At 40.6% G+C, this 19,441-nt stretch overlaps 1 non-coding gene across 1 annotated transcript; it reads right to left on the bottom strand.

Moving 5' to 3' along the window:
• Positions 1-19,039: 19,039 nt before the first annotated feature.
• Positions 19,040-19,146, bottom strand: LOC141610089 (small nucleolar RNA R71). The gene has a single exon (XR_012527983.1). It is a non-coding gene; the product is annotated as a small nucleolar RNA R71 (small nucleolar RNA).
• Positions 19,147-19,441: the final 295 nt, after the last annotated feature.

Here is a 19,441-nt window from a genome sequence, read left to right as displayed (position 1 = left end):
CGCTTTCCTTGGACCAACACAGCTCCAATTCCAACACCGCTCGCATCACACTCTACCTCGAAGGGTTGAGTAAAATCGGGAAGTGCTAGTATCGGCGCTTCACAGAGCCGTTGGATAATCGTCTCGAAAGCCCTTTGAGCAGCCTCGGTCCATACAAATGTTCCCTTTTTTAAACACTCGGTGATGGGACTTGTGATGGTGCTGAAATCTTTTATGAATCTGCGGTAGAATGAAGCAAGTCCTTGGAAAGACCGGACCTCTGTGACGGACTTAGGTGTAGGCCATGACTTAATGGCCTCGATCTTGGATTGGTCCACTGAAACTCCATCTTTGGAAACCACGTAGCCGAGAAATATGACACTCTCGACCAAGAATGAACATTTCTCCTTCCTTCCATATAGCTTTTGTCCTCGGAGAGTTTCGAACACTTTGCGAAGGTGTTTGAAGTGATCTTCCTTGCTTTGACTGTAAACCAAGATATCATCTAGGTAAACAACCACAAATTTTCCCAAGAATGGTTTGAGTACCTCGTTCATGAGCCGCATGAAAGTACTCGGAGCATTGGTTAACCCGAACGGCATGATGTCCATCCATTCGTACAACCCATGTTTGGTTTTGAACGCGGTTTTCCATTCGTCACCTTCCCGCATTCGTATTTGATGATAGCCACTCCTCAGGTCGATCTTAGAGAAGATCTCGGAGCCATGCAACTCATCAAGCATGTCATCAAGTCTTGAAATCGGGAAACGGTACTTGATAGTTATGTTGTTCACGGCTCGACTATCGATGCACATCCGCCAACTCCCATCCTTTTTCGGGACAAGAAGAGTAGGAACGGCACATGGACTCATGCTTTCACGAACATAGCCTCGTTCCATTAGCTCTTCGATTTGGCGTTGCAACTCCTTGGTCTCTGTTGGGTTGCATCGATAGGCTGCCTTGTTAGGTAACGCAGCTCCAGGAATGAGATCGATTTGATGCTCGATCCCGCGGATAGGCGGCAATCCCGGTGGTAAATCTTCAGGGAAAACGTCCTCGAATTCCTTTAAGAGCGCTGCTAGCTGGGCATCCTTGATCTCAAATTTTGGTGCCTCGTTGACCACCATAAGATAGACACAACCACCTTCCTTTAAGACTTCACCAATTTCTTGCTCACTTGCAAACATGGTCATGCTTGCGGCCTTCCTCTGTGGGGTGCCCAAAGAACGGATAGCACTAGGTGCCATCGGTCTTAGGACAAGCTTCTTACCCTTGTAGACCAATTCATATTCGTTGCTTCGGCCGCGGTGTATGACATTGCGATCAAATTGCCATGGACGCCCCAAGAGTACGTGGCATGCATCCATTGGCACTACGTCACACAAGATATTGTCGTCATAGGAGCCCATTGTTAACGCCACTTTGACTTGTTTGGTGACCTTCACCTTGTTCCCGTCATCAAGCCAATGTAACACATATGGTTTGGGATGAGGTATGGTATCCAATCCCAACTTGTCCACCATCTTTGTAGAAGCAACGTTGGTACAACTCCCTCCATCGATGATTAGGCTACACCACTTGTCCTTCACCTGACATTTGGTGTGAAAAATCTGGTTCCTTTGTTCCGCCTCAATTGGTGTGGATTGAGTCTGCAAAGCACGAAGAACTAAAGCACAATCATAGTTAGGAGCGTCATAAGTTTCGACATCCCTATCGTTCTCCTCTTCTTCCCTTTCTTCGAAGTTGAACACATCGCCCAATCGTTCTTCTTCCTCATACAACTCATCTCGAACGGCAATAGCTTCCCTTAGGGCAATGTTTCTCTTATTTGGGCATGCGTTCTGAAAATGTCCAAACCCTTGGCATTTGAAACAACGTACTCTAGATAAACTGGTCTCTTTAGGAACGGGTATCTTGGGAGCGGACTCAGGGGTGGAAATCTTCTTAGGTGTAGTCTCAACTGTACGACTACTCGGGCTTCCCTTTGAGTGTCCTTCGCTCCTCCAGTTTCGACCACCCTCACCATGAGTTGGAGTGAGCTTGGCCTTCCCTTGGGCTTCTACCTTGAGACATAGATTACACAAGGAATCGAAGTCAGCGTAAGATTGTAATTCAACTGAATTGGCTATGTTACGATTTAGTCCACAAAGGAATCGAGCCATCTTCAAGTCTTCACTTTCCTCTATTCCTCCCATCAAAGTAAGATTTTCAAACTCATTTATGTAATCTGAGACACTGCTCCTCTCTTGAGTTAATTCGGCAATCTTGCGATATGTCGTGAGCCTATACGTGGCTGGGACGTATCTCTTGCGTAGTTTCCTTTTGAGAGATTCCCAAGAAGATATCTTTTCCTTTCCGGCCCGGGCACGCTTTGCCTTAAAGCCTTCATACCATGAGGAGGCTCCACGACTTAGTCGTAGAATGGCGTACTTGCAACACTTTTCGTCGTCCAGGTCTTTGAACTCAAACATCCGTTCAATCTTCCTCTCCCATTCGAGGTAATCCTCGGGATCCGTGCCTCCCACAAACTCGGGTAGTTCACTTACTTTGAATTCTTCTCGACTTTGTTCCCCTCGGCGTGGTGTTCCGTTCACGCCAAGTTCCGAAAGAGTTTGTAGTGCATCTATAAGATTTTGAAGAAGATTAGGATTGTTGGGATCCATTTTTTTTTTTTTTTTTGATGAATAGTACCGTGAACAGTACCGGACGTGAACAGTAACTTTTTTTTTTTTTTTTTTTGCGAAGAAATCAAGACCCTTGGATCGTCTTGATTAGTGGAAATCAAGAGCCGAAGCTCTGATACCACAATTGATGTGAATCGCAAGCGGAAGTCTTGACTTGTACTAGCAAATAGACGAAGGATCCGAACGCACTGGGTGCAACCCGATCAATCCGTATATTCGTAGTGAGTTTTGAATAAAAAAGAAAGGATATTTGTCGTAGCTAGACCTATAGCTACGCCAATGGGTGAATTGTTTGATACTCGTCAAACAATTCGACTTAAACTTAGGATCACGTCCCTCGTTCAAGCAAGGTGCGAAATCGCGTTTCGACCTCTTAAGCCAAACCACTTGACACGTCTGTCGCGTACCTGTCAAAAATAAAACCTAACGGTCTCAACTAAATATGTAGTAGAGGCAGTCGAGTATCGAATCCACAGGGAGGAATGTAACTACAGCTATCTATTTTTAATTCTAAGGTAACAAATGGGTTTGATTAATTTTTAGTTCTAAACTACAAAGTAAAAGGAAGAGAAATAAGGAAAAGAGCAGATAAGCAGGCAAAAGATTTTAAACTATCAATAAGAGGGGGACATGTCGGGAACTCGGTTCACTACGGTAGTTTAACAACTTAGCAGTAAATGACTCAGACGAACTAATGCGAGACGGATATTAGAAGGTCCTTTCGGTCCACTTCCCACCCTAAAATACCACTAACTTAACTTTCGTCCTCATTAGGGTAGTCTACTGTTTATAGCAGGCCTATTTAATCCAATCTTTCGATCCAGGGTTAATTGTAGCCAGTTTAATAGGTGACATAGAAGCGTGCACTCAACTAGGTCGGTGATTACAGTTATATTGCTATAGTGACAGAGTCTCTTAAATCGATTCGTCTAATTCATTTACTACGTCATCATTATTCTACCGCAGATCCCCTAATCCCAACATGAAGAGGTTTAGCTACTCATATTCATATCTAATCTAACAGCATGTAAATTTCCAGCAGAAAACATAGCGAAATAATAATGAAAAGCAATGATAATGATTAGGGCAAGAAGGAATGAAAACAATAACATAAAACAGGAATTAAAACAACAAAAGAAGGTTAATTATTATTAAAAAGGGGAAGAGAATTACAATCCGAGAAATTAGGCGTAAAGAACGAAATCCGAGTGCAATAATCCCAAGGTGAAAGCAACGTAAAAGTAACAGTAGGTTTTTTCTAATATCAATGCTAGTAAAAAGAGATAGTCTAAGAGTAAGAAGTGATGCCTAATTAACCTAGTAATCCTTGGTTAAATAGGAAAAGTCTAAGTGTTATTGCAAAATAAACCAAACACGGCTAATTAAAGCCCACAGCGTCAAAAAGCCTCTCGATCGAGTAGATTAGACTACTCGATCGACCATCAACCCAGCAGAACCTCCTCGATCGAACAAGCTGGTCACTCGATCGAGGTCTTGGTCAGGTGCAGACTACTCGATCGAGGAATGAGCCTCTCGATCGAGCCTTAAGGAGCCTTGGAACCCTTCGATCGTCCTCCAAACAGCTCGATAGACCACTTGGATCTTCAATTCAGCTTACGTCTTCACCCAAGTACCTCGTAATGCGTGCAACGACACTTCTCAGTGCAACATCTCACTCTGGGATACTCCCGTCTCCTCTAAATGCATGCAAAAAGGACAGAAAAGAGCATGGTTCCGCTACTTTTGCGATCATTCCTACAAAAAGGACAAAATACACCAAAGTAGCCAATTCGGGGCAAAATACTATAAAAATAGCATAGAAATGCATGGAAATACGTGCTGAAATAGGCCAAAAAGACTATACATTAGGCACGTATCAAATCTCCCCAAACCAAACCTTTACTCGCCCTCGAGTAAACTCAAAACTAAACTAATGGAACGGAAATGATAACTCGTAGCTAGCTTAACTTGTCTACTTGAACCACTTAAATGCAACAGAAATCAATGATTAAAGCTAGGCAGTCAATACGCAAACGAATTATAAGTCGTTTCGTAAATAAAGCTGACCTATCGACCTTGCAAGACCAACAAAACCGGACTCTCACGTGGTCACTCTTCTCTCATGAAGCAAAGGGCAAATGTTTATGTAAAAGAGAGAAGAAAGACAGTCACTCACCTAACTGCGACCTACATAGCATGCATGCAACAAAAATGAAAGACAATTCAAGTACTAATGCACACACTCCAACCAATAATGTCCGTCACAGCCGAGGGCTTACAAATAATATGGGAATAGTGAGGTTCAGGTGAGAAAAGGCAATACAAGTTATGGAAATGTGGAGGTAAAAGCGTCAAGCTAGTTCCTAACAGGACCATAATAAACCATCCGGATCTCAAACTGACTGAAAGACTAACACAGGTGCCCTTCATGGCACAAAACTCACTAGACTGGAAGCACAATCTCCTCAAAAAAGATATGGAATAAGAGTAGAGGAGTCAGACGGTCACAAAGTTCCCTTTTTTAAACATATCGTCTGAAACAACTAACTGAAACAACCAACCCTCTTGTCGATTGTACATCTTCGAACATCTTCTCAACTCTGACAAGAGGGGACAATCATTTTTTCACAATTTTTCTCTTTTTCTTACTTCACGTGAATCTCATTTTTTCATTTTCTTTTCTTTTTTTTTTTCTTTTTCTTACTTCACGTTTTTTTTTTTCTTCTTTTTCAATGCTTTTTTTTTTTTCTTTCCTCCTCCCTTAACACAACACCAACTCAACAAGAAAGACAGGCCAAACTGCAGTGGAAACACATACCACAAAAGGACAAACTAACTAGCTTGACTAGGCAGGCTCAGTTTGGAGTGTAGCTAATGGGTCAAAAAGGCAAGTTTTGGCTAAAGTGGAGCTAAATGGGTGAAGATATATAAAGAAGGGGAATTGCAAGACCCTCCCTGCATGTGACACCAACCACAAACCCGAATATGTGCATTTGACGAGAAATTGAATGTCATAAATGTGCAAATGAGACAGACATGCTATGCAAGGAGTACTACTCTCAAAAATTCCTAATGAACTGGTCATGAATGTCACCGATTATGGCTCTAAAACTCGAATTTTTAAGTAGTTTGCCGTTTATCAGTCAAGTCTAAACAGTCAGCTATTATTTGAACAGAAATTCGTAGACTATGCGTATGACAAAGCTAAAAACCATCAATAAAGTGCAAGGCTCAAGTGAATTGACAAGTTAAGTGCAATTTCATCACGGGAATCTACCGTTCCGACTCAACCTAAATGCAAAAATAAACGTGAAATTTTTTGAATTTTTTTTAACATTTTCTAAATTTTTTTTTTTGATTTTTGATTTTTGATAATAAAAAACAAATGCAAACTGAAAAATGAAACGTGAATGCAAAACAAATGCAAACTGAAAAATGAAACGTGAATGCAAAACAAATGCAGATGCAGACTCAAAAGGATGCAATACCCTCCCCAAACCAAAACGGACAACGCCCTCGTTGTCCTCCAGCATACACCAGTAGAAAAATGGGGGATGGGGGTATACAACCGATAAAAAAAAAAAAAATAAATAAATAAAGGAGACGAAAATAAAAGAGGAAGAAAACATACAAAACACGAACTTCCCCAAACCAGCCAGAAAACTGGGGAAGTGAGTAGACCAGTAGCTACTCGTCGTCGGCACCGCCGTCTCTCAGGTACTCCGGCTCAACAAAACAGTCTCCCAAAACCAGCAACAAACAAGGGGGAGACTCAGTCGTCGTCACCAGGCTGGTCATTCGGACCAGGTACGAACGGAGGGTCAGCCGCCTCCTCTCTGGCAATCGAAACAAGTCGACTATACATGGAATTTTCGAGCCCCTAATTCAAAATCACCTCAAAATTTCGAATTAAATCAAGAGAAATAGCAAAGAGTGTGATAGAAACACTTACTTGATGATGATTATCCTAAAACAAGCAATTAATCTTTCAAAAACAAGCAACAAAGGCGGAAATTTGATCGACAAAACCGCAAACCCTAATCCCCTTTGAAAACCGTAAAAACGAGCACAAAAGAGGGGGAAATTAAGGGGTTATGGAAGATTAATTAGCTAGCAAGAGAATGTAGGTGTTTGATTTGATAAATTTGGGCAAGAAATTGGGGATTGGGGGAAAAGGAAATCGCAATTAGGGGAGTGTTAGGAGAAATTAGGGGCAAAATTAGAAAATGAAATGGAAATAAGGAGTTAAGTAAAGAAAACTCCCGTGTCCCTGTTCATTTCACTCGATCGAGTGATTTTAAGTCACTCGATCGAGGTCTTTGCTGTTCCCCTTGCTCGATCGAATGAAACACCTCTCGATCGACTTGTTTCTTTTTGGTCATCCTCGATCGAGTAGCCAGCAGACTCGATCGAACCATCCGTCACTCGATCGAGTACAAAAGTACTCGATCAGGGACTTCCTCGTGTATATTTCCTTGAATTTCTACCTTTTCTTCCTCGAAATGCGTGCATTTCCCCAAACCTGCGTAAAACAATTCCAAACATATCCCAAAAATACCAAATATGCAGCAACACAGTCTATAGTCTTATTCTACGCTAAAAAGAATGTCTAAGCTAATTGTCCTAATTAAAAACGTAAATAAATCAATTCAAAGGAAATTTGAAACTTGTCTATTACACTTTGTTACACGGGGCATTTCCCCGTTTAATTCCCATCAGCTGTCAGTAGCCCCTTCGTGGGCTTCTGACTGGAGGACGTCACTGCGCGATCTTCGATTGTCCTTTTTGACTTCCATGAACTTGAATTTCTAAGAGGAGGAGGAACATAGTTCGAATCTATGTAGGTTCGAACTGTCTTTGTTCTCGTCGCTCTGTCAGCTTCCTTGGCTTTCTTGGCTCCAGTTTGAATGACAATGGTTCCACCTGTCCTTTGATCGCTCCTTTCTTGCCTTCATCCGCCACTGCGCAGCAAGGACAAGACAATTTTCCTCCTTGTTGCTCTCGACCTGAGGCGGAGGGTTAGCAACAATAGCAATATTCTCTAAACTTTCATCTGGAGTGTCAATAATAGGGTCAACAGAAGAGAGGGCATTGCAAGGCTGAGCTTGCATGGGAGCCCTCCGGAATTGGGACTGACGAAAAGTCAACTCCTCATCCCCTACCTGGAAGGTCAAAGTCTTCCCCCCGACATCTATCACTGCACGGGCAGTGGACAGAAATGGTCTCCCTAAAATGATAGGGGTATGCATATCTTCGGGGATATCTAGGACGACAAAGTCAACGGGAATAAAGAACTTCCCGATCCTAACAGGTACGTCCTCTGCTACTCCTGGTGGCCGTGATAAACTACGGTCGGCCATCTGGACAGTCATATTGGTGCAACTCAGCTTTGTCACACCAAGTCTCTTAGCTAGAGACAGAGGTAGTACACTTACGCTAGCGCCTAAATCGCATAGCGCATTATCAATCAAACTCATACCTATGTGACAGGGGATCGAAAAACTACCCGGGTCTGATTGCTTAAGAGGTAACTTATTTTGAGACAGGGCTGACCCCATCTCAGTCAAGGCTACTGTCTCATTATCATTGATGGTCCTCTTACGTGCTAAAATATCTTTCATAAATCGTAAATAAGAGGGTACCTTCATAAGCAATTCAGTGAACGGCACGGAAACTTCCAAACTCTTCAAAAGCTCAACAAATTTGCTGAACTGTTGATTAATCTTGGTATTCTGCAGCCGCCTCGGGAAGGGAACTGTAATTGGAATCTCAAGTCCCTTGTTCCTCGCTTCCAAAGTATCTTCCGGAGCGAGTTCGGTATTCTTTGGGCGCTTCTTACCTCTCGAACGAGGCCTTTCTGGTAATTCATCGCTTAAACGAGCACTGGCAGGCTCTCGAATAAGCTTCCCGTCAGTAATACCACTCGATCGAGCAATATGTCCACTCGATCGATGTTTCTTCAAAGAACTCCGATCGATCAGCTGTTTCTTCAAAGCAACTCGATCGATCGAGCTGTTTCAAAGAACTCCGTCGATCGAGCAACGGTCCCCCTCGATCGACCTTCTTCAGCTTCCATATCACTCGATCGAGCAGAGTGACTACTCGATCGAGGGATTTCCTCACCAATTCCACTCGATCGAACTGTTTCAGCACCAGACTTCAGTCGATCGAGTAATTCCTGTGTCGTAGGTCCTTTTCTCTGAACAGAACACTGTTCATCATCAGTAACAGCTTCCCCCGAGTCTGATTTCTTCAATTCTGGTCCCTCATAAGAGAGTCCGCTTCTCAACTCTATCAAATGTACCGTCTCGTTTGGGTTCTTCTCATTTTGAGTCGGTAAATGACCTGGCTTTCTCGAGGATTGGTTCGCGGCGAGTTGGGCAACTTGAGTCTCAAGTGCCTTTATGGTCGCGTCTCGCTGTTGATCACTTGTGCTTCTTTGTTGATCACTCGCATGAAGCTGCTTTGTAATAGCTTGCATCATAGATTTCAACTCGCCCATTTCACTCACTCCACTTGAAGATGAGCCGTGGCTAGGTGGGTTGAAGGACGGAGGCTTCTGATAGCCTTGTTGCTTCTGATGTGGCGGAATGTAAAGGCTGCTAGCGCGATTTGGAGGGGCGGTGGGATTGAGTATGTTGCTCGGTTACTCCACCTCAAATTGGGGTGGATATTTGGCTGACATCTTGGTTGTTGTTTTGCCTATAATGTTGGAAGGCAAAGACATTGCTCATAAGGACCGGGACAGAAATCGAGACATGTCCGTCTACCCCGCACCTCGCATGCACGAAAGGACCCGTCTGTCATAGCATTAACCTGGTACATCCCCGGCTTGAAAGCTCCCCTAGTTCGTACTTGTCGAACCTAGCGATAGAAGGGCCTCTAACGCAGCCCATCGAAGAGGACTCAGCGGCTCTCCTTTGGTTGCCCCTTGAATTCCCGTATTCAGCCCGGTGAGTGGCTAAATCATCTATGATTTTCCATCCTTTCGTCGGCCCCAAGTTGTCAGAAAACCGACCGTTGGCTGCAGCATCTAATATAGCCCTCTGATCATCATATAAACCATTGTAAAAATGGTTGCATAAACTCCATTTCTCGAAACCGTGGTGTGGTATGGTACGCACTAGTTTCTTAAAACGAAGCCATGCCTCGTGGAAGTTCTCGTCGGGACCCGCTTGGCGGTTATCCGAGCTCGATGGCTATGGTTCTCGAAGCGAGAGAAATATTTCTTATAAAACGCCAATGCTAGCGAATTCCAATCTGTTATGCCGTGAGCGACTTTGTCCAAATCCCTGTACCACTCCCCTTGACATCGCGGAGTGAGAAAATGAACATCGTTTCTTTGATCGGTCACATTTGTCACGCCAAAGTGGGAGGTGGTATGGAGCGACAGTAATCAATGAAAGTCTCCATATGTTGAGCCGCATCTTCCTTCGCGGCTCCCGAACCGATTTTTCTCTACCATGCGATGTAAGACGGCTTAGGTTCGAACTTCCCGGCATCTCCAGCGGTTCGAACCCTTTATAAAGATTGTGTTTGTGGGCTCGGAGTGACTAGCGATGGTTGCTTCCTCACCATTTGGAAATTCGGGAAAGTGATGGACTCAAGTGAACAGTCGGAAGCGGAGAAGACGGCGGGTTGTCTTCGAAAAGCTCGTTCTCGTAAAAATTGCCGCGAGAACTGGGCTCTTCCTCTTCCTGTTGTTCTCGAAATAGACTCCTCTTTGCGCGACAGGATCTCTCAATCTCGGGATCAAAAGGTAGCAGTGGACCACCTTGCGACTGCGCGCATAAGACGAAACTACGACAAGATATGAGAATAGCCTAAGGAACGAAGTTCCTTAAACTAAAAAGGAGAATTAAAAATAAAACAGCTAGTAATTGGAACAATTGCCTCCCAAACAACGAGCGCCAAAATTTGACACGTACTGTCGCGCACTGTCAAAAATAAAACCTAACGGTCTCAACTAAATATGTAGTAGAGGCAGTCGAGTATCGAATCCACAGGGAGGAATGTAACTACAGCTATCTATTTTTAATTCTAAGGTAACAAATGGGTTTGATTAATTTTTAGTTCTAAACTACAAAGTAAAAGGAAGAGAAATAAGGAAAAGAGCAGATAAGCAGGCAAAAGATTTTAAACTATCAATAAGAGGGGGACATGTCGGGAACTCGGTTCACTACGGTAGTTTAACAACTTAGCGTAAATGACTCAGATCGAACTAATGCGAGACGGATATTAGAAGGTCCTTTCGGTCCACTTCCCACCCTAAAATACCACTAACTTAACTTTCGTCCTCATTAGGGTAGTCTACTGTTTATAGCAGGCCTATTTAATCCAATCTTTCGATCCAGGGTTAATTGTAGCCAGTTTAATAGGTGACATAGAAGCGTGCACTCAACTAGGTCGGTGATTACAGTTATATTGCTATAGTGACAGAGTCTCTTAAATCGATTCGTCTAATTCATTTACTACGTCATCATTATTCTACCGCAGATCCCCTAATCCCAACATGAAGAGGTTTAGCTACTCATATTCATATCTAATCTAACAGCATGTAAATTTCCAGCAGAAAACATAGCGAAATAATAATGAAAAGCAATGATAATGATTAGGGCAAGAAGGAATGAAAACAATAACATAAAACAGGAATTAAAACAACAAAAGAAGGTTAATTATTATTAAAAAGGGGAAGAGAATTACAATCCGAGAAATTCCGGCGTAAAGAACGAAATCCGAGTGCAATAATCCCAAGGTGAAAGCAACGTAAAAGTAACAGTAGGTTTTTTCTAATATCAATGCTAGTAAAAAGAGATAGTCTAAGAGTAAGAAGTGATGCCTAATTAACCTAGTAATCCTTGGTTAAATAGGAAAAGTCTAAGTGTTATTGCAAAATAAACCAAACACGGCTAATTAAAGCCCACAGCGTCAAAAAGCCTCTCGATCGAGTAGATTAGACTACTCGATCGACCATCAGCCCAGCAGAACCTCCTCGATCGAACAACTGGTCACTCGATCGAGGTCTTGGTCAGGTGCAGACTACTCGATCGAGGAATGAGCCTCTCGATCGAGCCTTAAGGAGCCTTGGAACCCTTCGATCGTCCTCCAAACAGCTCGATAGACCACTTGGATCTTCAATTCAGCTTACGTCTTCACCCAAGTACCTCGTAATGCGTGCAACGACACTTCTCAGTGCAACATCTCACTCTGGGATACTCCCGTCTCCTCTAAATGCATGCAAAAAGGACAGAAAAGAGCATGGTTCCGCTACTTTTGCGATCATTCCTACAAAAAGGACAAAATACACCAAAGTAGCCAATTCGGGGCAAAATACTATAAAAATAGCATAGAAATGCATGGAAATACGTGCTGAAATAGGCCAAAAAGACTATACATTAGGCACGTATCACCACTCGTGTAACAACACAAGAAGATAAGACAAGTTTTAGAGATTACTCTCAAGTTTTTTCTTCAAATTGGATGATCAACAAATGAGGACTACAAGCCTTTATATAGGCCGAAATTCCTTGGGCACCAAGGCTAGCCTTTAATGCCTTGTGGTGAGTTCTAGGCTATGTAGGAGAACTAGGTAAGACTAAGACAAAAACTAGGCAAGACTTTGTAGAAAACTAGGCTATGACAAAAACTAGGCTATGACTTTGTAGAAAACTAGGCTATGACAAAAACTAGGTGAGCTTTATTCAATGCCCTTGGACTAGCCCATTTTCGAGGTTGGACCTTGCTCCACACGGCTCCATTGGCGGGTGATCATGCATTTTTCCCGATTATGATTTGAACCGATCCATGCTTGGTGAGCCGGGTTGCCTTGGTCGCTTGTTTCGAGAATTATTTCATCGAGGTGATTCGTATTCCCATCACGACCCGCCCGGGTTGGGTCCCGACTCTAAATTAACGAGTCATTTCGGGTTCGTGTCGTGTGTTAGAAATTTTTGGTTCTTGAACTTTAAAAAAATGGATCAGGTCTGGTCGGTCAGGACTTGACAGATCTAATACACTTATGTACAAAGAAAAAATAGAAAAAAAAATTGAGTGAAGGACCGTCCCGAAAGTAGCACAACATCTACCATTATGTACAAACAAAAATTTCAGAATTTGTAATATCATCATTTACTTATTATTGTACTGTGTAACATTTTTTTGATTTTATATTTTTAGGTGATAACTTCTTTAGATATATTTTTTCAGTGAAAATATTTTATGTTTATATTAGGTTCGTCTTTAAGAAATTCTAAATTGTAAATGCAATTTATCACCAAAAATTTTAAATAGGACATATGCATAAAAATAAACATCTTAAAAAAAATTGAAGATAATAAAATTTATAATAGCATACCCGTGCAAATTGCACGGGATTAAAACTAGTTAAATGTTGATTTTATTATTTTATTCCGCTAATCAAGGTATGTTTCCATTATATATATTCCACAATTGTTAATTGAGATCTGTTAATCTCATGCGTTAATTATATTTCATATGAAACTATATTAAGCCACAATATTTCTTCGATGGTTGGCGCCTTCCATGTTGGCGTTGAATTAATTGCAATTTTTCACTTTTGTTCAAAGCTTCTCGCTTTCTTTGATTTATTGTCTGCATTCATTATTTGTGTATAATTAGAAGTCATGTCCCTTGATAATTTGACATCGTAAATTGTACACCACATGTAAAGCCTTGAGATAAATTTAACTATGCATTACATTAGGCGTAGTATTGAGTTATTGATTAAGAGTGTTATAAAATTTGTTAAATAAATACTAAATTATGCTGGTGTTCAAGAATTTGACTTATTTGTGTATAATTTGCATTGGTACTTGATTACTCATGTTGTCGTAAAACTTGTCATCAAAAGTTACTCAACCAAAACAATATTTATAACTTCACCAACTACTCTTAGTAAAGAGGCAAGTAAAGGTCGGATCCCAAGGGACGGATATTGATGTAGGATTTTCAATTGTAAATGTTCATGTCTTAGGATGTCACAATTTGGGGTTGAGATAGGAGATCAATTAAAACTAATCAATAATATAAAAGTAAAGTGATAAAAACAAGCAAGATGATTAGAATGAGATGTAAACAATTGATTAAAAGCACTAGAGTGTCATGGGTTCATAGGGGATTCATGGGAGTTGATCATACAAACATGTTCTCTAATATATGAAAGCACTTATTATTGTGATGGGGTCGAGTTAGTGTATATCTTACAATCTCTAGGAAGGTTTGGGTCCCGGAGCCGAATCGATTAGATTGTACAACACCTACAAGTTGACTTAGTCCTTCCTATCCAACTATATGCATGGTCTAATGAGACTCGAGTTGGTTTATATCTTACAAGTCTCATTGAAAAGATAAGTGATGGGTAAAAAATGCAAGGATTCATAGGCTCGCATTTCATTAAACATAACATGTGCATAAGTTGGAATCACAACAAGCAAGCAAATTAATTATGAAAACATATTAGATTAAGCATGAATCAATCCCCATGTTGGTTTCCTCTAATTCCCCATTAACCCTAGCTAAGAAAACTACTCACTCATTATCAAGTTTAACATGCTAAAAAGGTTGTCAATCATAGTAGCAAGGCAAAACATGATGAACAAATGAAAATGATTAACAATAATTAAAAAGGATTAAGAGAGAATTATACCTATGAAGATGATTCCAAATAATAAAGCAAAGAATAATAGAAGTACTTGATGATTGATGGAAGGTTGTCAGTCCTCCAAATAATCTTCTAATTACCCAAAATAAATGATGAACAATGAAGAGATTAAGGAAAGATTAAGGAATGAGATTTGTATTAAAACTAGATTAAGAGTTGATTACAAGATTAAGATGAGATTAATAATTGATTACAACTTGATTAAGAGAGCCTTAAGATTGCTTTCTAATCTAGGTAGTACAAAGGAGTATTTATACTAAAGATTAGATACAAAGATTAGGGTTACTAAGGGCTTAAATGATTATTAAGACCCTTAAGAAAAGTTAAGGAAGTGCTCCTCTCCTAGGAGATGCGCATCTCCGTTTTGCTAGTCCCGCATAGATATGCTCGTCCAGAGCGGCTTGGAAGCTGGCACGGTGGTTTCTGTCAGGAGATCCGAGCGGATCATTAAGGGAGACGCTCGGATCATAGGGCTTAAAGACGAGCATCTTAAGCTCGGGACGCTCGGATTGTTGTGCAGGGAGACGCCCGAATTGCTTGCAATCTGCTCGGATCCTGAGTCAGACACTTCTCTTTTCTTCAATCCTCAACAATCCGCGGGGGTCTGGTTGGTGATGAAAGGATCCTTTCATCATTGCCCAATCTACTTTATTATCTACATAGGCCTTCTAGTATCGTCTTTCCTTTGATGCTTGGTCATTAGATGCGATCAATTTAGCTCCAATTCGCCATGTAAATGCAAGGTTTGCACTTCTTTCCTACAAAGGAAACAAAACCTCAAAGAATATGCAAAATAGAAAACTAAAGATAGTAAATGACCCAATTATGCACTATAAAGCATAGGAAAGAGGATAATTCGGGGACTAAATGTGCTCAAATATGAGTCACATCAAACATCCCCAAACCGAACCTTTGCTCGTCCCGAGTAAAGAGGTGACAAAAATTAGGACCTTTATTCAAACTAACCTACTAATATAGTCGATGTGAGACAATTAGCAGGTCTCACTCCGCCCCTTCAACTCACAACAAGACAACCATGAGGTAGGATGCCTTCTTGCAAGGCAAGGTAGGGCTTGCCAAAATGGCGACACATCCAAGCATTAAAGCACACAAAACAAGTAATGGATGCATCTACAAAAATGAATAGCCACTTTCCTCATCTAAGTGGCGGAAATTATTTAAAGAGGAAGCAATCTAAGGGTACACATTTCATCATAGATACGGTTTCTTCAAACTACTAAGACTAAAAGGATACCAATAAATCACCTTCAAGTTGTGTCAAGCTAGGGTACCTTTGTCCTCAATTGTTAAATGCTTTCGTTAAGAGTAGTCTCCCTATGGTGTTAGAAACACTGGAGGATCGCGGAATTCCCCTTCTTGCCTAGACAAGAAGAAGGGTCGTCCCCTCTCTACCATGCACAAAAGTGGATACGATGAAAAAAGGGATCAATAGAACTTGAGTTTCATTTGGGAGTTTGCTTTTTGTTGTTATTTTTCCCCCAAATTTGTGGCATTTGACATTTTGAGAACATTTCTTTGCCATTTCTTAGATGTTTGGCATTTTCAACACTTGACAATTTCAACTTTTGCATTTTCTTTTGAACATTTTCAAAGTCACCCCATTTTTAGTGAGGGTGCTTGTATTTGAAGCATTGGAGTTTTCATTTTTGTTACTCCTCTTTTCTTTTTGATGCAATTGCAAACTTTTTCTTTCATTTCAATTCTTGAACTCAAATTTTGAACAATTTTTATGCCCATTCCCTTTGATGACAAAATGTGGTAGAATATGGATGATGGTTGCATGGTTTCAAGGGTCACCTTGGAATAAACGGTAGCCAATGAGTTATCACACCACAAGATCCTCTTGACTAGGCCTTAATCCATGGGTCAAAGGATACTAGCATGACACATCCTAGGGTGTTTTACAAGTATTCTAACAAGCAAAGTTTTAAGAACAAAAAGTATCTACAAGGGCCTTATATACACTTGTCAAGATTCCCAAGTAGACGGTTTCACAAAATTTTTCCTAAATGAACTATATGCCATGATACAACTAGCATTTATACAACCTAATGGATATGCTTCTACCAACTAGTATGCCAAATAATCTAAATGCAATCCGATAATCACATTGTTCGTACCGCATCAATCAAAATAAAGCCACATAGTCATTAACATAAAGAGGAAAAAGGAGATTGGAAAGATCATACCATGTAGTCTTCAATATCCTCATGTCTCGGATGTAGCGTAGTCGATCAATGTGAAAAAGGATGAAAAAACACAATATATACAAACACAATATATTGATGTGAACATTATTTGCGCACATTTAGTCCCCTAATTGAGCCTATTTTGCATGCTATTATAACATTCTATGACCATTTTATCCGTCAAAACCTTCCTATTTGCTTTTCTATCGCATTTCATATGTTTTGTAGAAAAGGAGATAATAAGGCGGAAATTCCCGTCTTTCGTGCATATTTGGAAGCCTTTTTGACGATGTTTGATGGACTAGTATGAAGAGGAAGCGAGAACTAAAGACCAATCCCACAAGAATAAAATGGAAGTGAAGGAAAGGGAAGAATAGAAGAGAAAACGAGATAGCACTCCAATCCGTGCGGCTTCTCTAGAATCCGGCCGTCCCCAAACTACAGAAGACGTGCGTCTTCACCCAAATCCGCCCGTCTTCCCCTGCTACAATCCGCCCGTCCCGACACCAATACGCCCGGATTCTAGTCCAACGCAATTTCGTCTTCTTCAAGCTTCAAAGAAAGAAGCCCTTCCTTCGAAAAATATCGGCTTCTCCCTGCTCAATCTAAAAAGTGTAATTACTAGTTTAGCCCTTAGTTAACCCTAATGCATCCACCTAATTTCCACTATAAATACCCCATTAGTCTAATTAGAAGAGCATGTTCTTCTTATCAATTATTAGAGTAGTTAATATCAATCAAATCTCTCTTTAGTATTGTAATCAACAATTAATCAAGTTTTAATACAAGTTTTATTTCCTTAATCTCTCTTTTGTTCATCCTTTATTTTGGGTAATTGAAGATTATTTGGGTTATTATTGGGAGATTGACAACCTCTCAATCAAGCATCAAGTACTTATTTTATTCTTTGCTTTATTATTGGAATCATTAGTAGGTATAATTCTCTTAATCCCTTTTTAATTATTGTTAATTACTTTCATTTATTCATCATGTTTCCTTTTGTTGGTATGATTGACAACCTTGCTAGCATGATCAACATGATAATGAGTGAGTAGTGACCTAGCTAGGGTTAATGGGTAATTAGGGGAAACCAACATGGGGAATGATTCATGCTTAAATTAATATGCTTTCATGGTTTATTTGCTTGCTTGTTTTGATCTCAACTCATGCACATGTTATGTTTGATGAAATGTGAGCCTATGAATCCTTGCATTTTTTACCCATCACCTATCTTTTCAATGAGACTTGTAAGACATAAACCAACTCGAGTCTCATTAGACCATGCATGTTGTTGAGTAGGAAAGACTAAGTCGACTTGTAGGTGTTGTACAATCTAATCGATTCGGCTCCGGGACCCAAACTTTCCTAGGATTGTAAAATATAACCCAACTCAATCCATCACAATAATAATTGCTTGCTTATAATTTGAGAACATGTTTGTATGATCAATTCCCATGATTCCCCTATGATCCCATGATACCCTAGTGCTTTTTATCAATTGTTTACAAACCATTTTAATTCATCTTGCTTATTTAGTTTCATTGATATTTAGTTAGTGACCTTCTACATCAACTCAAATTGTGACACCCCTAAGACACCACTAGTTTCAATAGAAATCTCATCTCAATTCCCGTCCCTTGGGATCCGACCTTTACTTGCCTCTTTGCTAATTGTAGAGTTGTTTGTGAAGCTATAAATTGTGTTTTGATTCGGACGTGACCTAACGACAACATCTATTCAATTGTGAACACGAAATGGACCGATCAAAAATGGCGCCGTTGCCGGGGACGGTGTTAACTTGATTTAGATTTTCTTATATTGTTATTAGTTGTGTCTTTCTTTCTTTGCCTTGGGGAAGTAAAACTCCTCAAGGTTTGTTCTAATTGTTTTCAAGTTGTTTGATATTTTGCATGTCTAGAAGGTCACAAGGTGATTTGTTACCTTTTGATCGTGAAATTGAAAGAACTTTGACGAACAATAGGAGATTTGCTAGGAGGAATTTGAGAGGTATTAGTGAGGTTGTGGATATTCAACCAACTATTGAGTTCATCAACCCTTTTGCAAGAGAAGGTGAGGAGAACCCAACACAAAATACCCCATAAAATCAACCCACAATGCCTAAGTTTTCATCACATTCCGTACCCACCAAGGAGAACCTACCCAATGGTACTCCCACACCACAACATTTGACCGGAAATTTTATTGCCAAATCCGCCTTTATCCAATTAGTCGAAAGGAGCCAATTTGGGGGGATGCCTAGTGAAGACCCTCATTCTCATATGGAAACCTTTTGTGACTATTGTGATGCGATTTCTCAAACCGGTGTAACTCAAGACCAAATTCGATGGGTCTTATTTCCTTTTTCTCTAATTGGCACCGCGAAACAATGGTTGAAGGGCCTTGATAAGGCCACTCTCAAAATTGATTCTTCGAAGAAGTTGGCTCTAGCTTTCTACAAAAAGTTCTACCCACCGGAAAAGACTAACATGCTAAGAGCTCAAATTACGGGTTTTAAGCAAAGGGATGAAGAATCTTTGTACGAAGCTTGGGAGCGGTTTAAGGGAATTTGTCGCTCATGTCCTCATCATGGACTTAGCGAGTGGTTCTTGGTACAACAATTTTGGAACGGTCTTTATGAAGATTCAAGGAACATTCTCAACATGGGATCAAATGAAATGTTCACCGAAGTTGATGACAATCAAACATGGAACAAGATTGAGGAAATGGCGGTCCATAACTCACAATATAGTAGACCTCGCAAGGCTACTAGAGGAGGAAGGCATGAAGTGGACTCCGTTACTCAATTGGGTGCTCAACTTAGTGCTCACATTGACACAATCAATTTGAAGTTTGAAAAGGCTATGGCTAGACTTGAAGAAGCCTCAAAA

Source organism: Silene latifolia, chromosome 10 (assembly GCF_048544455.1).
Source record: "Silene latifolia isolate original U9 population chromosome 10, ASM4854445v1, whole genome shotgun sequence".
Taxonomy (NCBI): Eukaryota; Viridiplantae; Streptophyta; class Magnoliopsida; order Caryophyllales; family Caryophyllaceae; genus Silene; species Silene latifolia.
The sequence above is the reverse complement of the archived record's forward strand: the minus strand, read 5'-3'. Positions and strand labels throughout refer to the sequence as shown.